General features: G+C 46.0%; 4 non-coding genes across 4 annotated transcripts; 3 read left to right on the top strand and 1 right to left on the bottom strand.

Moving 5' to 3' along the window:
- Positions 1-6781: 6781 nt before the first annotated feature.
- trnas-cga (transfer RNA serine (anticodon CGA)) lies at positions 6782-6863 on the top strand. Its single transcript has one exon. It is a non-coding gene; the product is annotated as a tRNA-Ser (tRNA).
- Positions 6864-7590: 727 nt separating this feature from the next.
- Positions 7591-7732, top strand: LOC138229466 (U4 spliceosomal RNA). The gene has a single exon (XR_011185877.1). It is a non-coding gene; the product is annotated as a U4 spliceosomal RNA (small nuclear RNA).
- A 5282-nt stretch (positions 7733-13014) lies between these two features.
- On the bottom strand, positions 13015-13086 carry trnae-uuc (transfer RNA glutamic acid (anticodon UUC)). The gene has a single exon. It is a non-coding gene; the product is annotated as a tRNA-Glu (tRNA).
- Positions 13087-13287: 201 nt separating this feature from the next.
- trnah-gug (transfer RNA histidin (anticodon GUG)) lies at positions 13288-13359 on the top strand. The gene has a single exon. It is a non-coding gene; the product is annotated as a tRNA-His (tRNA).
- Positions 13360-14960: the final 1601 nt, after the last annotated feature.

The following is a 14960-nucleotide window of genomic DNA, read 5'->3' as shown; positions in this document are numbered from 1 at the left end:
GCTCATGACAGCATTTGAAAACATTCGCAACTGCGTTGGCCGGGAATCGAACCTGGGTTAACTGCTTTGAAGGCAGCTATGCGCAACACTGGCTCGCTCCAGAATAAATCTCACGTCGAGGGAATATTTTTTTCCATTTTACCGTGAGTCGGGCTCAGCTGCACAGAGGAGAGAGCAGAGCAAAGAGGTCACGGGGACAGGGGAGTCACACGCTGGCGGTTTGAATACGCGGAAGATCACTGAGGGATCCACAGTATATGGACCCTCCGTGCGCCATCAGTCCGCACTCCGGACTCTGAATCCTGCCATCCGAGTTAAGATCTCGGCGGAACCTGAGGCGCAGTTCCTTCTTAAAACGTAATCTGGTGAGCATTTCTAGAATCGTACTTGTATAGATGCAGCCTTTAATGTGTTGCTAGGTTAAAATTGATGACTTCTTGTATTTCAGTAGGCAACTGCCCTCTTGATTTCGGATTTAATTTCTTTATTACAGGGGCGCTTTTATGAAGACAGAGTCATGTTCAGGTACTTTGCTTGATGGAGGAAGCTCATTTCGGACTCTGTGATCTGCTCACCTGGAAAGGTCTGCTATACTACTACAAGAGAGAAGTAGAGTCTGGAAGAAGGGACAATTTTATGATGCTTTGGAAGATAATGTTTTTTTTTCTTATACTGAAAATGAAAGGTAGTTGTTTCTATATGGACTCAGTCTTTGGAATTTGTATATATATATTTCAGTGATCCCTCAGCCATTCCTTCTGTATTGTAATTCAATTTCTCTTTTAAAATTCCTTCCCCACTTCTAGGACCTGCAGTTGCTGAACTCCACAATGGCTTCTATTGGAAAGTCTGTGACTGAGACCAAGTAAGTGTTCACTTTTTTATGAAACCATTATTTATTTAGGAGCAATGAGCAATTCTTATATAAATGCAATAAAATCATTATGCTCAAACTATGAGAGAGAAAATTAAGGATAATTTAAGAAATCAGTCTTAGCTTGTTTCTATACACAGATGGTATTATTTATTTTCAAAGGAAACCCGCGAGGATTCCCCTGGTGTGCAAGATGTGCCTGAATACTCTTGATCAGCTTCCTGCTCACTTGAAGAGGGCGTGTATGAAGCACGCCACGGCAGAAAAGATCAGGATGGCCTCTCAACAGGTGAGGGAGGACATGATGAATCACCTGAAGAACGGGGTCATCGTGGATTACCACAGAATAGAGATCGTGTCTGGTGAGGCAAACAGGATAGTGGTTGTAAGACTGCTAGAGTCCTTGGGCCTTTTTGTACATGGGAAGCCTGAAGACACATTGGCAAGGTGAGATATTTTTAATCTGTAAGGCTTCTGTAGTTTCTTTTTGAAATCATTGTTACAACATATTATGTAAAAGCATGTTGAAAAGAATCTACCTGCATTCCAGCGGCCCTGAGCAAGAGGCCGCTGTCCAGGAGGAAGAGATGCCAGAGGCTGCTCTAGAAACTGAAACAGAAGCGGATAAGGAAGGGGAAGATGTGAGCTCTGAAGAACTCTATCAGCAGTAAGACTTTTTATTTTTCAGATGTATCTATTTTTTACTAAAATTCTAATTTGTCTTATAGGTATAAAATGTTTAAACCGGTGTTTTATATCCTTACAGGCCCTGAGTAGTTAAAAAGTATCAGCAGGCCGGAAGAGAGTGGCCCAAGCTGGACTCTATAGAAAGCACTCCCTGGATGCTCCTCTCCTGATTGGATTCAAACAGTACCTTACCAAGGATCTGGGAGTGGCAAATTATTCTCAGGAGGTATTTATTTTTTAAAGGCATTTAAAATTAAGCAATGGTATCTTCATTGTAAATGTTTTTATTTCTTAGCTTAAAATTCACCCATGTGAAATGATGTCAGCCATAAACATCATGACTCTATATTTCCTACCTGAATCTATTCTACTTAAATTATTACATTATACACAATTTGAGTTCATTTTAAAAAGTAAAAGGTAATGAAAGGAATGCATTTTCATAAGAAAGATAATACCGATATGCATGTGATAATCTTCCTTATATCATGTAGTGCATCATTTGGACACTTTGTGGGCTTCAAATACAAAGAAAATCATGTTCTATGGTACAAGATAAATACAAAACTTAAGCTTTTATTTTAATTAGATTTCTTTATAAAGCATAAGCAATCATTTATTACATCGCTTCTTGAATTAAATCTTTTGACAAGAGGTAAGACTTCTGTTACATTTAAACCCATGTTTAGCTGTGTTTTTTAGATTTAACTGAACCAATTTCTGTGTGTGATAATGTCCTTGAATTCTGACAACATCACACTAAATTACATGATATAAAACAGCTAATGTTTCTAGAGATAAAGTTTCTGAGATGCTTCTAATTACTTTTTATTACCAGGGACAGTTTAATTCACCTTGTACAGTACTGTAAGACCAAGATGCTTTTTTTAAAAGTTATTTAACATTTTATAGAACTTTGTCTACTATGGCAACATGATGTGCTTGGTGAAACTTGGAAAAATACTGCTTGGCCACTTATCTTAAGATAAAGATAGGATAAAGGTTTATCTTTTGCACCTACCTGACCCCCAGGGAAGGCCAATGCTTTCTAAGTTGATGGTTCCCTACAGTAGACTGTACTTTAATTTCAAAGGTAATGTATATTGACCCAAATCAGTTTTGGAATCCAATCTACTGACGAGATGGAGCACATCCTTTTTTCAGGATTTTAGCATCATATGTTTGGTATATTTAGTCCCTAATGCTGAAAGAAATGATCATAGAACATTTGGACACTTTGTGGGCTTGAAATACAAAGCAAATCATGTTCTATGGTACAAGATAAATACAAAACTTAAGCTTTTATTTTAATTAGATTTGTTTATAAAGCATAAGCAATCATTTATTACATTAATATATGTAAAAATAACATTTTAGCATCATACGTTTAGTATATTTAGTCCCTAATGCTGAAAGAAATGATCATAGAACATGACATCTAACCTTACCTGCGGTGTTTTTAATCCCTATTGCTCAATGCACGGTGAAAGCATTCCATACATGTGTCTGACAATGAGGAATGGGCCCCTGAGACAGTCATTTGCCTGTTTCACAAATGATCGTATTTTACTAGAGATTCTGTTTGGGATTCAGATGTGCATTCGGACAGCAATCCCTTTCAAGAAATGATATGTTCTGGATGAGGTCAAAGGTGCTGGAACACTGTATCTAGGATGTGTTTGCAGAGACTGTGTGTCTCCTGCTTCAACGCAGTGATAAACAGATGTGCTCCTTTAATTTATTGGTACATGCCCAGGGCAGTAAGCAGTCTGAGGATTTATTTCCAGATGGCATAGAGCAGTGAAGCAGTGAAGTAGTGCAAAACACTGGATCATTATATTATTAGAATCTATTCTACTTAAATTATTACATTATACTCAATTTGAGTTCATTTTAAAAAGTAAAAGGTAATGAAAGGAATGCATTTTCATAAGAAAGATAATACCGATATGCATGTGATAATCTTCCTTATATCATGTAGTGCGTCATTTGGACACTTTGTGGGCTTGAAATACAAAGAAAATCATGTTCTATGGTACAAGATAAATACAAAACTTAAGCTTTTATTTTAATTAGATTTGTTTATAAAGCATAAGCAATCATTTATTACATTAATATATGTGAAAATAACATTTTAGCATCATATGTTTAGTATATTTAGTCCCTAATGCCGAAAGAAATGATCATTTGTTTAACATGCACGGGTCGGTCTCAAAGGATGCAGTACTCCTGAAGGGTCTCAAACCCTCCATTTCGGATGCCTAGCTGTATCCCTCAGATGTGGCACCTCAGAATGACTTCTAACCTTACCTTTGGTGTATTCAGTCCCTATTGCTCAATGCACGGTGTACATACTGCATACATGTGTCTTGAGAATGAGGAATGGGCCCCTGAGACAATCATTTGCCTGTTTCACAAACAGGGACCTGGACCGTACAGGGCTCAAACCCGCGACCTTGGCGTTATTAGCACCACGCTCTAACCAACTGAGCTAACCGGCCTCAAGACAGTGCTCCTCTCTGTGCTGCAAAAAATCAAACTCAGGGAATTTCTTTTGTCCTCCTTTGAATAGAAAGCCGTGTAATTCAGTGTACGGGCTTTTTCGTGCAGTTTCATGGTTCTTGTAACCCAAATCCTACACTGGCCTGAAGTGCCCCCCCATTTCACAGCATTTTTCAGCTGATTTAAAATGTACCTAAAGGAGAAGCATTATTGAAGACCATCAATTACCAAGAGCATTTGTCAAAGGTTTTGGTGGTCATTTTAAATGACCACAGAGCACTGAGACCTCGGTTTTACATCTCATCCAAGAGACAGCGCCCTTTTACAACACAGCGTCTCCGTCACTATGCTGGGGCATTGGGACCCGCACAGACCTCAGGGTGAGCGCCCCCCTCACCCTGAAGACGGAACGGTTTAAAGACGGTTTTCAGGTGGCCGAGTGGTTAAGGCGATGGACTGCTGATCCATTGTGCTCTGCATGCATTGGTTCGAATCCCTTTCTCGTCGCTCTCCATGTCTGACACGTTTGACGTTGGCCATCCTGTCGTTTGCTCGGCGAGCAAGTTGCCACCTTTACATACAATAGCAACATCGACACCAAGAGAAAGGATGACAAATGGCTTTTATCTGGAACTTTTCATGTCCAAGGAGCTCAATGTGCTTTCTGTGTACAACAGGGCCACTGAACTGCACACTGGCCACTGAACCACAGCAGTGGCTTGCTGGCTTGACATCTCCCAAGGAAAATGTTGAAATCGCATGTGGAACAGGAAAATGACCCTCGAGTACGAGGGAAAAAGAAGAAAAAGATCATCTGGAGTGCGCCAAGCCATGTCCGGGACAGCCTAGCTTCCTCGACGAGGTGGCCGAGTGGTTAAGGCGATGGACTGCTGATCCATTGTGCTCTGCACGCATTGGTTCGAATCCCTTTCTCGTCGCTCTCCATGTCTGACACGTTTGACGTTGGCCATCCTGTCGTTTGCTCGGCGAGCAAGTTGCCACCTTTACATACAATAGCAACATCGACACCAAGAGAAAGGATGACAAATGGCTTTTATCTGGAACTTTTCATGTCCAAGGAGCTCAATGTGCTTTCTGTGTACAACAGGGCCACTGAACTGCACACTGGCCACTGAACCACAGCAGTGGCTTGCTGGCTTGACATCTCCCAAGGAAAATGTTGAAATCGCATGTGGAACAGGAAAATGACCCTCGAGTACGAGGGAAAAAAAAGAAAAAGATCATCTGGAGTGCGCCAAGCCATGTCCGGACAGCCTAGCTTCCTCGACGAGGTGGCCGAGTGGTTAAGGCGATGGACTGCTGATCCATTGTGCTCTGCACGCATTGGTTCGAATCCCTTTCTCGTCGCTCTCCATGTCTGACACGTTTGACGTTGGCCATCCTGTCGTTTGCTCTGGTTGTAGAGCCGTACATTTTCTAGCGGTGGCTGAACATGGTATAGTAGGCTAACGTTGGTATCGAGCAGTGACAGTATTTACGTGCCGCTGCTGCCAAGTGGCTCTGGGTTGAGACCGCGTTTTCACTTACTTGCAACGCAAACGGAGAAAGCGATTTTTGACAGTCTCTCGAGAGACTGCGCTAGGTGTTTAGGGATAGACTTTGTCAGTTCCCCCTGGGATGATGGCCTCTCAAATAGTTTGTGATTCCCCTAGACGTTTATACAGTAGAAGCCTGCTTCGTGGCTTAAATCCAAGCTAAGGAAACGAGTTAGAGGTCTGATGCAGAACTGCGAATTCGATGAACGGGAACACTACAGTACATTGCACTGTATGTGTGAGGAAAGCTGCCCCCTTCTGTCCCTTGTCGACCGAACAGAGGACTGTAAAGGATACCGCCAAGAAACTTTAGGATGCTGGTTGGAATCCAGCTCCAACGAAGCCCCTTTGGGTGTTATGTCATCAAAAAGTAAGAACAGCGAATCTCCCGTTGATCAAAAGCGCAACAGAACTGTTTTCCGTGGAGCAGGTTTCAGACCCGTAGACCTGTTTTATTTGTAGGGCAGGGCGCATTCCCAAACGCGAATCTCCTGTTTTAGAAATGCTTTGGGCGGCGTGAAGTGAAAATAAGAAATGGGCTCCAGGTGCACATGGAAGCAATCAAGTGTTTCATCCGAGCTGTTTCAAAGACTGCCCAAGAGCTTTCCTTTCACAGAGGCGCAACGATTAATGATGGGGGTGCACCCTTCAATGCGCCTAACGACTCTAGGGAGTGATTGAGACGATTCGTAGCGTGTTCTCATTTCCCTCTATTCCCCGTGTTGCAGTGGTAGGATGACGTAAATTACTGCTTCGACACGTAATGGCATTATAATCAAGTGCAGGAGCTGAGGGCTTTTGTTTTGTTTCGTTTTCCATGGCGTTCGTAAGCGCGCAAATCAAAGGAAATTCCTGCGTCTAATAGGAATGTAAATGCTTTTGAAAGTGCAGTGTGGTGCAGCTTGTAAAATCCTTGTCCACATTTGTGGTTTGTTGATGTTTTTTCTGTCTGCCAAAGTTGCATTTTGACATCCGGACGGGGAGACTTTAGCATTTGAACGTGAAGCCAGCCTTAAACCCTCTGAGGCGTGTCTGTCTGCCGGCACGTATTTTGTGAAAGGTATTTATTTTTTTTAACGGAGAGCGACTTTGAAAAAGTTTCCGCAGCCACCTCGCACTCCGTGTTAGATTATAGGAGGAATGCGGCGGCGGCGAGCTCGCTGTAGTCGTGGCCGAGTGGTTAAGGCGATGGACTCGAAATCCATTGGGGACTCCCCGCGCAGGTTCTAATCCTGCCGACTACGGCATCTGCCGTACGTCTCCTTGTGCCTGCGCGGCAAAGGCGAAGTGTCGCTTCTCCTTTCCTGGTACTATAGAAATGCTAAATCGCTTGGCCCCGCTGCCATGGAAATCAATTCTTCAGATAACCACACATTTTGCGTTCGCACCTCTGGTGCTCTACTTATGCCTTTGAAAACCTAATGAATAAAGCTGAAAGAACCGACATGATATGTAGGTGCTCGTAAAGCACGCAGTAAAGAACTGTTAACAGCAAGGGTTTCAGTGGGTTAACTGAGGAGAAGGCGTGTTCGCTAATTGTTGACTTTTTATTGGGTGTTAGAAACACTCTTACTGTGCATGACGTGCAACAAATGTAGCCACAGAAATTGCATCACGCTTTCATGACGTTAGGATTTGTTTGTGCAACATCCGAGAAGAGTACTTGTGGCTTGAATGTGAACTGTACGTGCCCGCCCCCTTTCCTCTGTAGTGCATGAGTTCCTCCCGGCATGCCCTTCGTCATTGTTCTGTCATCTTGTATTTAAAGGGTTGTATTTCTGCTGCTGAAAATAAGCAACGGTTTTCTCACAACGCCCTTTGTTCCCGACGGAGCCCTTGTCTGTCATGAAATTCTTCAAAACCTCAAGCTAGAAGAAGAAGACGACAAATATGAAGCGTTACAGCAACGACATGCCATGAGACGATCGATAACGATTTCCATAGGATCCCCGCGGTTGCCTGGCAACCGTCAGCTTTGCGCAGTGGCAGTATCGTAGCCTGTGAGGTTTAGCCGAGGCGCGATTATTGCTAGTTGAAAACTTTTCCCAATACCCCGCTTCCACCGGTTTGCAATACAATCGGCGAAAGCAATTTTTGACAGTCTCGTCAGAGACTGAGCAAGGTGTTTAAAGACAGATTTTGTCATGGTGACATCATGGTAGAAAGAAAGAGCTTGTTACGTCTCGACAGAAACGCTCTTTAGCTCTTTCAGCGTTATGCAGAGAACAGCGTCTGTCGAGATCACTTTTGAGTCAGCGCGAAACGCCGTGTGCTGTCAGTTTGGTTTCGTATTGCTCGTAGCGGCGCCCGGCTTTTGTCTGTCAAACGTTAGGTTGCGCTTCTTCATGCTGCATCGTCGGCATGAGTGGAGCTTTTTAAACGTCTGTACTTACTGCGCCCCCTAAGAAATCGTTTGTCCCCGTTCAAAAGAGATTGTGCGATGTCCTGCAGCGTTCGCAAAGCAAACCTTTGACAATTTTAAAAGAGTGTTTCGGCTCGGGAAACATCATGACCAGTGTCCTGCATGTTTTCTGTGTATAGCTGTCTTTTAAAGCATACAGAATTCATTCGAAATCATTGATTTCTCCAATTAACAAGGGTCCCTCTTTTAACCTGCGAGAAGCATTCTTTCAATGTAACAGATTTACTCCGGGGAAAGGATTCAGAGTCCGGAGTGCGGACTGATGGCGCACAGAGGGTCCATATACTGTGGATCCCTCAGTGATCTTCCGCGTATTCAAACCGCCAGCGTGTGACTCCCCTGTCCCCGTGACCTCATTGCTCTGCTCTGTCCTCTGTGCAGCCGAGCCCGACTCACGGTTTAAGTGAAAAAAAATATGCCCTCAACGTGAGATTTACTCTGGAGCGAGGATAGATGTTACCTTTTTATCATTGAACAGGATGTATGTGATGTGGCGACTAGGTTCAATTTTGTATCCTCTTTAAAAGATTAAGGACTGGGGTGAGCGTGATTTACCACCCTTTCAGCTAAGAACCCGACTTGCGCACCGTTTAAGCTGCATAGACTCGGTCGATTAACTCGTCTCCGTTAGCAGGGTTAAGGTTAAAGAAAAAAAACATTGCTGACTTTTTTTTTTTTTTGCCAGCCGCTAGCGCTGATTAGCAAGGTTTGTATTTCATGTTTTGCAAGTTGCATCCATTTTAAGAAAAACAAGTCGTTCACGACAGGAAATGTATGCTTGCATTTAATTAAGTCTAGCCGTAGGCAGTTGTCCATAATGACCAGTTCTGTTCGAGAAGACAGAACAAAAAAGGCACCACTGGGAATCGGAGCCAGGGTCGCCTGTTTACTAGACAGGCGCCTTAAGCAACTAAGCCACGGCGTCCCAGGAGGGCTGTCCTTTTGCAGCCACTTGGACACACCACTCAGACACATCTGCATTCGGTGTGTGCTCCGCCTGCTCGCTGAGCAAGTTGCCACCTTTACATACAATAGCAACATCAACACCAAGAGAAAGGGTGACAAATGGCTTTTATCTGGAACTTTTCATGTCCAAGGAGCTCAATGTGCTTTCTGTGTACAACAGGGCCACTGAACTCCACACTGGCCACTGAACCACAGCAGTGGCTTGCTGGCTTGACATCTCCCAAGGAAAATGTTGAAATCGCATGTGGAACAGGAAAATGACCCTCGAGTATGAGGGAAAAAAAAGAAAAAGATCATCTGGAGTGCGCCAACCCATGTCTGGACAGCCCAGTGTCGTCGACGAGGTGGCCGAGTGTTTAAGGCAATGGACTGCTAATCCATTGTGCTCTTCACGCATGGGTTCGAATCCCATCCTCGTCGCGCTCCATGTCTGACACGTGTGCCTGTTCGGCGTTGGCCCTTCTGTCGTTTGCTCTGGTTCTAGAGCCGTACATTTTCTAGCGGTGGCTGAACATGGTATAGTAGGCTAACGTCGGTATCGAGCAGTAACAGTAACGGTATTTACGTGCCGTTGCTGCCAAGTAGCTCTGGTTTGAGACTGCGTTTTCACTTACTTGCAACGCAAACAGAGAAAGCGATTTTTGACAGTCTCTCGAGAGACTGCGCTAGGTGTTTAGGGATAGACTTTGTCAGGTCCCCCTGGGATGGTGGCCTCTCAAATAGTTTGTGATTCCTCTAGAAGTTTATACAGTAGAAGCCTGCTTCGTGACTTAAATCCAAGCTAAGGAAACGAGTTAGAGGTCTGATGCAGAACTGCGAATTCAATGAAGGGGAACACTACAGTACATTGCACTGTATGTGTGAGGAAAGCTGCCCCCTTCAGTCCCTTGTCGACCGAACAGAGGACTGTAAAGGATACCGCCAAGAAACTTAAGGTTGCTGGTTGGAATCCAGCTCCAAAGAAGCCCCTTTGGGTGTTATGTCATCAAAAAGTAAGAACAGTGAATCTCCCTTTGATCAAAAGCGCAACAGAGCTGTTTTCCGTGGAGCAGGTTTCAGACCCGTAGACCTGTTTTATTTGTAGGGCAGGGCGCATTCCCAAACGCGAATCTCCTGTTTTAGAAATGCTTTGGGCGGCGTGAAGTGAAAATAAGAAGTGGGCTCCAGATGCACATGGAAGCAATCAAGTGTTTCATCCGAGCTGTTTCAAAGACTGCCCAAGAGCTTTCCTTTCACAGAGGCGCAACGATTAATGATGGGGGTGCACCCTTCAATGCGCCTTACGACTCTAGGGAGTGATTGAGACGATTCGTAGCGTGTGCTCATTTCTCTCTATTCCCCGTGTTGCAGTGGTAGGATGACGTAAATTACTGCTTCGACACGTAACGGCATTATAATCAAGTGCAGGAGCTGAGCCACGGCGCCCCAGGAGTGTTGTCCTTTTGCAGCCACTTAGACACACCTTTAGAAAAACATTTTGTTAACAGGCATTCTGCCTCAGCCTAAACACCTATAGCTTGCAAAGCGCATGCTATTAGACAGGCACCTCTGCAAGACCTTAAGAGTCTCTTAAACTAGTGATAGTAAGGTGTTCCCAATGGGCGATGTTCGGCTTTCAAATCATCTCTCCGTGGAAGCGCCGAGATGCAGCTGTTTAAGGCTTAGAAGCAGCTGACTGTTTCACTACCTAGCTGATCACTGTCAGTCAGGGAGCTTAGAGGTGAAAAGCCTGTCTGAGAGACAATTCGCCGTCGATCAGTTCAATATGTTCCGTACCAGCTCGGCGCACCCGAGATCATCTTGGTAGCCGTGTAGCTCAGATGAGTGAGAGCGTGTGTGTGTACCACCGTGATTGGATGCCGGCCCTTCTCAGGTCACAGTAAACCTTCTGCTCAAAAAAAGTGAGGTAAAACCTCACTCTGCACAGTAAAACCTCAAAAAAAGTGAGGTTTTATTTAATCTCTGACCAAGGGAAACGTTTCATTTTTTCAAAGAAATGTTTGTTAAATAATGAAGTCATAGTTCTATGGGATTCAATCATAGACCGTGTGACATGGAAGTCAGGAACCTAACCCACAGCACCACCAGCACAGTCACATGCTGAGTGCTGAAAAAGCACTACAGAAACATTATCGACAGACAATGTACAGTGTGTACTATTCTTGTGTTGCGGTACATGAATATAATTATATCGTTATTAATTTCTAATTTATAACTTTACTTTATAAATTTATTAACGTTATTAATTAATTTCACGACGCACAGACAGGGCGCGGGGAGCCGCCGCCTGCAAACACAGCTCCAGGCAGGACTCCACTCCGAAGAGGCGCAGAGCAGAGGAGATGGGCAGAGACCTGAGCTGCTGTTGCTGCAGACGCTGTCTTTTCTGCACTCGGGGTAGGAGTGAATGTTGAGTTGCCCTTAGAAATGAAGCAGAGCACTTCAACGGCACGGGTGTGTGTGTGTGCGTGCACCTGGTGAGTCTGGGAGACAGATCGAACCTGGGCTAAAAGAGAGGGGGCTTAGCCCTCTTCCATTTGCTACTTCAAAGTTGTACAACCCATTTGTATCTGCTAGGCGGCGCAGTCGTCGTGCACAAAGAACGCTTTGAAAAGCGTCATAGGCAAGTCATTCCGAGTTGGTCGTTTGTGTTTTCCGTTCAGACGCGAAATGCTGAAATGATCTCTCGGCTCCTCGGTTGTCATTTCTGCTCCGTAAAGGAATCACAGCACGCGTCGCCTTCCAGCACGCTGGGTCGGGACACGATGCCGGGGGTCGGAACGTGCGATGTCTTCCTCGTTAGTATAGTGGCAAATATCCCCGCCTGTCATGCAGGAGACCGGGGTTCGATTTCTCCGACGAGGAGTAGCTTTTCTTTTACCTCCTTAGAGAAAGAACTGCCTTTCACTTCTCTATTTTCTAACACAGCGTCGTGCACCTTTTCATTGCTCTCGCTTTCAAAGCCTCCGCACGGCACACGACTCGACATCAGGAAGCACATTGAAGTGAAAGCAGGGAGCGCTGCGACATGCACTGTGCAGATCCCGCCACACTAAGAGGTGAGTGGGTCTGTTCGATGCACAAAGAACGCTTTGATAAGCGTCAAAGGAAGTCATTCCGAGTTGGTCGTTTGTGTTTTCCGTTCAGACGCGAAATGCTGAAATGATCTCTCGGCTCCTCGGTTGTCATTTCTGCTCCGTAAAGGAATCACAGCACGAGTCGGCTTCCAGCACGGTGGGTCGGGCCACGATGCCGGGGGTCGGAGAGAGCGATGTCTTCCTCGTTAGTATAGGACCTGTCACGCGGACCTGTCACCTGTCTCCACCTGTCACGTGCGAGACCGGGGTACATCAGGACGTGCATTGAAGTGAAAGAAGGATGCGCTGCGACATGCACTGTGCAGATCCCGCCACACTAAGAGGTGAGTGGGTCTGTTCGATCACAGCGCTAGGTGAATCCCCAATCCCCTTTTGTGCGTGGCGACAAAAGAAGTCTGTTTCCACCCGGGGACTTTTCGCGTGTGAGGCGAACGTGATAACCACTACACTACGGAAACTGTGGTAAGATGTGCTCAGCGGCCCAGCGCTGAGCTTCGCCAATGCGATTCAGCTGCTTCCAGTGCCTTTATTGGAGTGCGCTGATAGACCGTGCTCTCTCTCCAGAGACCAGCACGCCTGTCATGGACGGAGCAGGAAAGGCGGCGTCACATTCTACAGCCCTCTCCACGCAATCGACGAAATCGGGCTACTGAAGTGGAGAAAATCGCCTCTCCAGAAAGTGCAAATATCATCTTGGAGAGTATAAATCCTATTGCCGAAGGTCAGCCCTGTCTACCAGAGTGACCCTCCCACCTCCTGCAGCGATGGTCAGCTCGTCTCACACGCGAGAAGTTTCGGCTGGAAACAAGCGCCCCCTCTTCTCGCACGTTTTGCACGTTGAGTAGTTTTAATGCGGCTCCTTCGTACACAGTGCTGATCTTTTGGAAAGCAGGAGGCAAAATTGACACGTTCCCATACCGGGAGTCGAACCCGGGCCGCCTGGGTGAAAACCAGGAATCCTAACCGCTAGACCATATGGGAGTGCACAACCCTGCTGTTCCGGGCATCATGCAAGCAAACTACATAAATATGAGAAAACACGCAAGAGAGTTGTCACTCAGAGTGTCGAAGGGTCGATGTATACTGGGGCTCAGTTGAAATGCAACGTCAGGACTTTCCCGAATTATGTCACACGAAGAGAGCACAGCCTTTTCCGCCCTGCCACGTGTGTATCGGTAACTCGCCGTGATCGTATAGTGGTCAGTACTTTGCGTTGTGGCCGCAACAACCCCGGTTCGAATCCGGGTCACGGCAGAATAGGGGCGTCTGCTTTTACTACTTGCACGAATGAAGGCAAAAAAAAGCCAATTGATGTGAACGAACGGCGCTTTACAGAGGAGTACTGCCTGACTGGATCGTTGATGAACGACAGGGACCACTCCGACCTCTTCTCGGGTTTCTTCAATGACTTACTAAGGATCTTCTTCACATTCGCCCATGCAGGGGAAGCCAGTTACACCAAAGCAAACGCAGGAAAGTGCAATTCAAGCAGAGACCAGGAGGGACTTGTTTACACCGAGAGTGGTCGGAGAATGGAACAATGCGTCCAGCCCTGTTGCTGGAGCCGATTCTTGATGAGATCTTGGGCTCACTAAGAAGCCCCCACTGGATGCTAATCTTTCTGTTGTTCTTGCAGGTCCTGCGCTGCTTTTGAGCCGACAGAGCTCGTCCTGATCTGTCGGCACAGCCCAATTGCAAATGATCGGCTCCGCATACAGAAGGAACGTGCGTTTGGTACAAGAGTGCATGAAGGCACCGGAAATACATTGGGAACAAATGACTGGTGGTTCAAGACCTCTGTGAAGTGCAGGAGCGTGCAAGAAGGGGCTGTTTTCACCCGGTCTCGAACCTGGGACCTTTCACATGTTAGGCAAACGTGATAACCACTACACTACGGAAACCTGTAGGGTTTGTTGCTGGTGTATCGCTTGCGTTTCGGGCTGAGAAAGGGACGCGTCATTTTAGGCAGGGGGCGCTGGAGAGAGGAACAAAGGGAGCGATGAAACAAAATGCCGAAACCCGGGATCGAGCCAGGGACCTTTAGAACATACTCTCACGAATCGTTAGAATATGTGCGTTTGATCATCAATTGCATAACAACCACATTCGTTCGACTTGAGCCCTCAAGCTCATAGTTTTCAAATCTTGAAAGCTGTCATTGAGCACATCATAGTCTGCAGTACGCCCCGTAACTTGCGTACTTCAACAGAAAGAAGAGCAGACAGCTCCATAAATATGCGAGGCGCAGAGAGTGCAAGGCGAGCCGCACACGTTTCGGTGGCTGAGAGAGGGCAGTTTTTGCTTCTGCATTTCCCAAGTAAGGACGCCTGACAACAAGCGATCGCGGTGCTCATTTACGACATAGTGGTGATGAGTTTTCAGTACGTGTTCTTTTGAACGAGCAATGAGGTTGCTGCCTTGGACAGCTGACTGCACGCTCTCATTGTGCCACGTGATGAGTATTCACCAGGCTCGTTCAGTCATTAGTCACATTCCATCGTTTGCCATAAGCAGATGCTGCAAGGTGATGTGGATATCAGTTCCCAGTCTTGTGGACGAGGACAAAAAGAGCACACAAGGGCTCAGCTGGGAATTGAACCCGGGACCTCCCACACCCTAAGCAAGAATCATACCCCTAAACCAATGAGCCACGGCAGCACTTTCTATTTTATTCTGTCAGCGAGCTTGAGGACGGGGGAGAGGCGTCATTCGCTCGTCCAGTCAGACCTTCATCAATAAGTCAAGAAAGCCGCAATTACAAGACTGCCTTGCAGACGAAGGGCAGTGAACTGCACCCGGTAAGAGGGGAACAAGCGGCACTAGGCGACACCGAGGCATGAGCTCCAGCGAGGGGG

This window comes from Lepisosteus oculatus, unplaced genomic scaffold (genome assembly GCF_040954835.1).
Source record: "Lepisosteus oculatus isolate fLepOcu1 unplaced genomic scaffold, fLepOcu1.hap2 HAP2_SCAFFOLD_45, whole genome shotgun sequence".
NCBI classification, from domain to species: domain Eukaryota; kingdom Metazoa; phylum Chordata; class Actinopteri; order Semionotiformes; family Lepisosteidae; genus Lepisosteus; species Lepisosteus oculatus.
The sequence above is the reverse complement of the archived record's forward strand: the minus strand, read 5'-3'. Positions and strand labels throughout refer to the sequence as shown.